The sequence below is a fragment of the Phycodurus eques genome, chromosome 4 (genome assembly GCF_024500275.1).
Source record: "Phycodurus eques isolate BA_2022a chromosome 4, UOR_Pequ_1.1, whole genome shotgun sequence".
Lineage (NCBI taxonomy): Eukaryota > Metazoa > Chordata > Actinopteri > Syngnathiformes > Syngnathidae > Phycodurus > Phycodurus eques.
The window spans coordinates 33,295,375-33,301,658 of record NC_084528.1 but is presented as its reverse complement, the minus strand read 5'-3'; the positions used below and the strand labels follow the sequence as shown (position 1 = coordinate 33,301,658).

Here is a 6,284-nt window from a genome sequence, read left to right as displayed (position 1 = left end):
GAAGGGTTGCTAGTCTGGTAATGCCGGTACATATATATATATATATATATATATATATATATATATATATATATTTTTTTTTTTGACAATTGTGCAAAAAAATGCAGAGTCCTCGAGCAGTTCGAATGACTAATATTGCAATAGTCCAGTGCAATGACCATTGGCAACGTCTATTTTATTTGAAAATCCTTCTTTTGCTAGTCTTCCATTTAGCAAATAGAAATCATTTTGGTAATCCTAATTGACCGAAAACAGGAAAGGTTCCGTCTGATTTTATGTCAGTTAGTCAGGAAAAAAGCGTTATGTTTCTTTTTATAGTCATTCCTATAGTCCTGCGCTCAAACTGCGTGCGTGTGCGTGAGAGAGAGAGAGATCGCGCACGTCGCCATTACTGCGCAGAGGCGGTCTCAGTGACGCGCACATTCCTCCTTCCTTCCTCTGTCGTCGTCTCATTCCTGAGCGAGTTTCTCCTCAGTTCCTCCCCAGCACAACACAGCCGAGCGAGCGAGCGAGCTAGCGAGCCGAGGAGATCGCCGGACGAGGATTGACTGGATTGAGGACGTTCACGCGGAGTATTAGTATTTTATTTTTGGAATTCCGTTGTTTCCCCCCCCCCAGCCTTTTGAACGCGGGGACGCTTCGTATCTTTCTGCGTGGACGTTGGGAGCGACCATGTTGTTGTTCTTCCTAGGTGGGTACGGACGGGAATGTCTCCGGGCTGCCTGCCCGGGATTAAGGCGTTTTTAGCTCGCCTAGCCTAGCCTAGCCTAGCCTACCCTACCCTAGCCTCGCCTCGCTTCTCCGCGGTTTAGGATTAAGCGAGCCGTCCGGACCGGTAGCTCGAACAGAACCGAGACGAGAGCGGCTCAAAAGGCGTCCGTCCGTCGGTCGGCGGCGCCCGAGCTGCGGATAAAGCAGCCGAACGGGCTTCCCCCGCGGGCTCGCACGGCTAAGATAACGAGGCTAGCGGCTAGCCAGCGCGTCGGTAAAGAAGTCAAGATGCCCCCTCGCTCCCGTCTTCCGTCCGGCCCAAAGCGACATTTGTGTGCTTGGAAAGCAGCAGAAGTGCGAGGACACGAAAGCCCGTCCGCGGGGCTTTGACGCATTACCGGCGGCTCGAGTTGAGCGACTCCCCGAAGTGGCTCCGAACGTCTCACACCGACGACCTTTCAACTATTTGCCATTTTGCGCCCGCTGTTTGCTTTGTGGAGCATTTCTTTGTCGCCTGTAAAGTTGAAACGGTGTCAACGCCAGTACTCTTTCGGGGTAGGTGTGTCAAATTTCAAAGATTCGTTGATTTACACGACACTGGCAAATCAGATCGATCTTTGAAAGTCAATTCCGGGGAAATAAGACTCATTTTCCCATGACGCATTTGGAAAGTTAGGATGGTTGAGAACGAGTGAAAATGCACCAATTTTGTAACCTTATTGTTTCAAACGTTCATAACTTTCTTCATCTTTGTTCTATTTTCGAAAGGCTGGTATCACCGGAAAGCTTGCTAAACACACAAACGGCAGAAAATAATGATGAGCTGATGAACTTCAATGTCAACGCCTCGGTCTCCATTTGCGCCCTGTGATTGACTGGCCGCCGTAACTAGAAAAGAACATTCATGTATGTCATGTTTTTTTTTTGGGATGCAATTAGTTGCGAGAACCCTACAACGGGCCACTTTCACCATGGAAAGAAATATGAAGTCAAAATATATCTTAACTACTTGATCCTTTGTGGGTTTTAAAGGACAAGTTGACAATGTTTTCTTTGCTGTAAATTGCTGTCCTCATTAAAGCCAACATATTGCATGGGTCTCTCTGAGGGCGATTTGATGTCAAGCAGATCAGTCCCACAGGAGCAGATGATAAAGGTTGAAAAACATAATCTCCCTGCAGGGGACGGGAATATTTAGTTTGGAGCTCAACATAAGAGGCATAGAAGCAAACGCTCGGGTGGTATTTTGAGGAAGAAATAACCCTGCGTTTCCCACACACGTCTTCGTCTATTTGAGCAGCTGCAAAAGCCAATCGTCTCGATCGGATAGGCGTCGCCATCTCGTCTCCACGGCGACCGGCTAAACCCGGCTGTCTTTGACCCTCGGGTTAGGGGTCACCGATGAGTGCAGTGGAGCGGGTCATCCTCGGAACGCTGGACACGCGCGATGACCGAAGTGCGGCGGGCCCCAAATGTTTTTGCAAACCTTTGGAAAATTTGGCAAGAACTCATAATCCGACCCCAATTAAACACAACTTCCGCGAGTAACCCTAAATGTCGCAGGAATGCAAAACTTGTCTGTTTTCCAGAAAAAAAAGATGGCAAGTTATGACAACAAAATCAGATTGATTTTTTTTCAAAGATTATTATTATTATTTTTTTGTTAATGAAGTCAACTTTTTTTCAAGAAAAAAAAGTTGTAATCTTTTACATGAAACGAAGATGGAGTTTATTGGGATGAAAAAAATGTAATCTTGTGAGATTAGTCATATTTCTACAAAGACAGTCATAATATTAAGGTCAAGGTTTAACAAAAGAATAGTCATATTTTAATATGGTAATTTAAAAACACACATTCTTCTCTTAATATTTTACCAATTATTCTGGATAAGAGTCCTTTATTTTCTAAAAACTAGGAGTGTAGTCTCAAAAAAAAAGTTGTGATAGTAAATGCCGATTTGTAGCTTCTTTTTTAAAATCATGAGAATAAGAATTTTGCAATCTTAAAAAAAATGAACCCAACGAGAGGGATGTATTTTGTTATGATAAAAAGTTAAATTTTACAAGAAAAAAGTCGTATTTTTCCCAAGATAAAATCATTATAGTCAGATCTTAACTCATTCACTGCCAGCCTTCCCAGTTAACATGGATATTTGACTTCTAAAGCCGTCAATGGCAGTGAATTCATGTAAAGAATTAACAAGGGAAGAGTTTAAACAATACAGATTTATTCTCTTAATATCACACTTTTTATTTTGAATAGGAGGCCTTTATACTCTAAAACTAGGACTAGATTTGAAAAAATATTGAAAAATAAAAATGTTATTTCTGTAATATCCCCTATCTTTTAAAAAAATATACTTAATTGTTTTTTGGGGATGTAAGATTTATATGACGTCACAATCATATCAGAGCATTTACTTGGCCCAAAGCCAAGGTAGGGAGGAGTCACTGTTTTATTAGAAGAACTTGTATTGGTAGTCCCCATACGCGCTTAAATAAAAAATGATGTGCGAACAATTGATTGCAAATAATTATGAATAACTACAAAGTCGGAGGAAACCCGTTTGACAAGCGCCGTTTCAGAAGGTCAACGACGACGGTGCCGGCGTGTCGCAACGCGAATGTTCAACTCGCACGAGCGGCGGTCCGAGAGCGCCGAGTCGAGCGTGACGCGTGTCGTCGGCTCTTATCGCGTTCAGATCGGCTCGAGAGGCGGCGAGGTCGAGTCTTGGGGTTCTTGTATCAGCTTCTGATGCTTGCTGCAAATATACAAGAATCAAAATGTGTCATAGCTTGAAGTTGTTGAAGCCCAACCATGGTGCCTCGCGTCAAACGAGACGTGAGATCCTTTCTGCTGTCTATTGTCATAATTGGCTTATTCAATTCGCTAAAGAAGATCGTTCAGCATACTTCTCGAAAGAAGCTAAGCTAATACTTGCAGCGCCATATTGCACTTTTTGAAGCCATCGTTTTGTATGACTTTTTGCAAAATCCGGCAAGTCTGAATTTGGAGTTGCGTGGCATCGGCTGTAGTACCGTGTTGTGCCACAAGTTGCCAGGCAGCACTGAGTTCTGCTGTGAGATATGCAGCGAGAGGAGTAGCCAGAGAAGCTCTCCAACTGTTATTGTTGGACTTTGGACCCATTCTACTAACAGCGCTTTACGTTTTTATTTTTTTATTTGGGGAACTAAGCTAAAAATAAATGTATCGTGAGAACAAGCGCCAAGGAGCACTTGAAAAAAGTGTCTACATATGTTTCATTGGGTGTTGATAGGTTTAAAAGTATTTCAAGTAGTAATGCACGGGAATGAAAACGATTGACTAAAACTGAAAATGAGGAAGTCAAGGTTGAAAACCGAAAGCTGAAACACCCAAAGAAATTATTAGTCAGATTGCATTTAGGACGGCAGAGCTGCCGACCTATAAAAAGTCACTTCCGGAACAATTTCTCCGTATTTCTGTATTTTTTTCGGTTATGTGATGAACTTTACCATGGCATCGTAGTCTTTAATAAATAATGGCTTCAATAATTATTTTGAATGCATTTATTGCGTCAACCTTGTAATGGCGGACACATTTGCAGCTAAATCTCTTCTCTTGTGTGTTCTTTTAATATTAATATTTGCTCTATCCACTATTGCTGCTGAAACCCTGCAAATTTCCCCATTGAGCGGAAGGTTATCAACACATTAATGTGCTTTTAAACTTATTGGCCCATTTTGTCAAGTGACCTAGTGGAATAGCGGTAACATACTAGTTCATTTCTGCTTCCGGTATCTGTGTGGCTGTCTAGTGTTATTGTGTATTTAAGTATTTTCTCTCCAGACACTTAAAGCGCTTCTAGCCAGTCCTACGTGTCAACTGTACTATATCACCAAATCCCTTATTTTGGTTGTTTTGCGACGTCATGTCGTGATAGCTTAACAATTAGCATGGGTACTCCGTCTTCCCCTGTTAATTACTCCTCGTCCTCTCTCGGTGATAACGATACTTATCACAAGAGTATCTTATTTGTTGCCATGGAGGCGAATGCCCGACTTCGTGGCTCTGCATCGTATTTAGTCGCGTTAGGCGCAGAATAGCGTGCAATAAACGTTCCCCGATAACAAACACGGAAAGCTGCGGGGTTGGGCTAATGTTCAATGTTCGACAATTTATTTCATACTCTTTAAAATGTGCGCGGTGCAGTAAGATGGCTTGATCGATTTAAGAGATAAAACTCAAAATATTTGGGGTAAAAGGAAGAATGTGTCGATTTCATCATCATTATTTTGGAAGTTTGTACTGGCCCGGTCTACTGGCCTGACACATTGCTACCCATCCATCCATCCATCCATTGTCTTGCACTTATCCGAGGTCGGGTCGCGGGGGCAGTAGCTTTAGCAGGGACGCCCAGACTTCCATCTTCCCAGCCACCTCCTCCAGCTCCTCTGGGGGGATCCCAAGGCGTTCCCAGGCCAGTTGAAAGACGTAGTCTCTCCAGCGTGCTTACCAGGGAGGCTGAAGAGTGTGATCCCCCTATAGTTGGAACATACCCTCCGGTCCCCCTTCTTAAAAAGGGGGACCACCACCCCAGTCTGCCAATCCAGAGGCACTGTCCCCACCACGACAGGCACCGACCACCTTACGGCCTTCGGCCACAGCTCCGGTCGGCCACCTCAGCAATGGAGGCGCGGAACATGTCAACAATGTCCCCCGCCTTCCCCGAGACGTGGGTGAAGTTCTGCCGGAGGTGGGAGTTGAAACTCCTTCTGACAGGGGATTCTGCCAGACGTTGCCAGCAGACCCTCACAATACGTTCGGGCTTGCCACGTCGGAGTGGCATCTTCCCCCACCATCGGCGCCAAGTCACCACTACGTGGTGATCGGTTGACAGCTTCGACCCTCTCTTCATCCGAGTGTCCAAGACATGCGGCCGCAAGTCCGATGACACGACCACAAAGTCGATCGTCGAACTGTGACCTAGGGGGTCCTGGTGCCAAGTGCACGTATGGACACCCTTATGCTTGAACATGGTGTTCGTGATGAGCACAGAAGTCCAATAACAGAACACAGCTCGGGTTCTGATCAGGGGGGCCGTTCGTCTCAAACACGCCCTTCCAGGTCTCGCTGTCATTGCCCACGTGAGCATTGAAGTCCCCCAGCAGAACGATGGAGTCCCCAGCGGGAGCGCTCTCCAGCAACGCCTCCAAGGACTCCAAAAAGGGTGGGTGAAGTGCTGTTTGGCGCATAGGCACAAACAACAGTCAGGACCCGTCCCCCCACCCGAAGGCGGAGGGAGGCTACCCTCCCGCCCACCGGGGTGAACCCCAACGTACGGGCGCCGAGCCGGGGGGGCAATAAGTATACCCACACCTGCTATACCCACACCTGCTCTCACCGTGGGCAACTCCAGATTGGAAGAGAGTCCAACCCCTCTCGAGAGGACTGGTACCAGAGCCCAAGCTGTGTGTGGAGGCGAGTCCGACTATATCTAGTCGGAACTTCTCGACCTCACACACCAGCTCGGTCTCCTTCCCTGCCAGAGAGGTGACATTCCACGTCCCTAGAGCCAGCTTCTGTAGCCGGG

General features: G+C 45.9%; 1 protein-coding gene across 4 annotated transcripts in view; it reads left to right on the top strand.

The window, feature by feature from the left end:
* Nucleotides 1-378: 378 nt before the first annotated feature.
* arhgap5 (Rho GTPase activating protein 5) overlaps nt 379-6,284 on the top strand; it is a 44,582-nt gene continuing 38,676 nt past the window's right edge. For all 4 annotated transcript variants that reach the window (XR_009768484.1, XM_061675403.1, XM_061675406.1 and 1 more), the window contains exon 1: nt 379-691. The gene's annotated coding sequence lies outside the window, so the exon portion shown is untranslated. The remainder of the gene's footprint in view (nt 692-6,284) is intronic.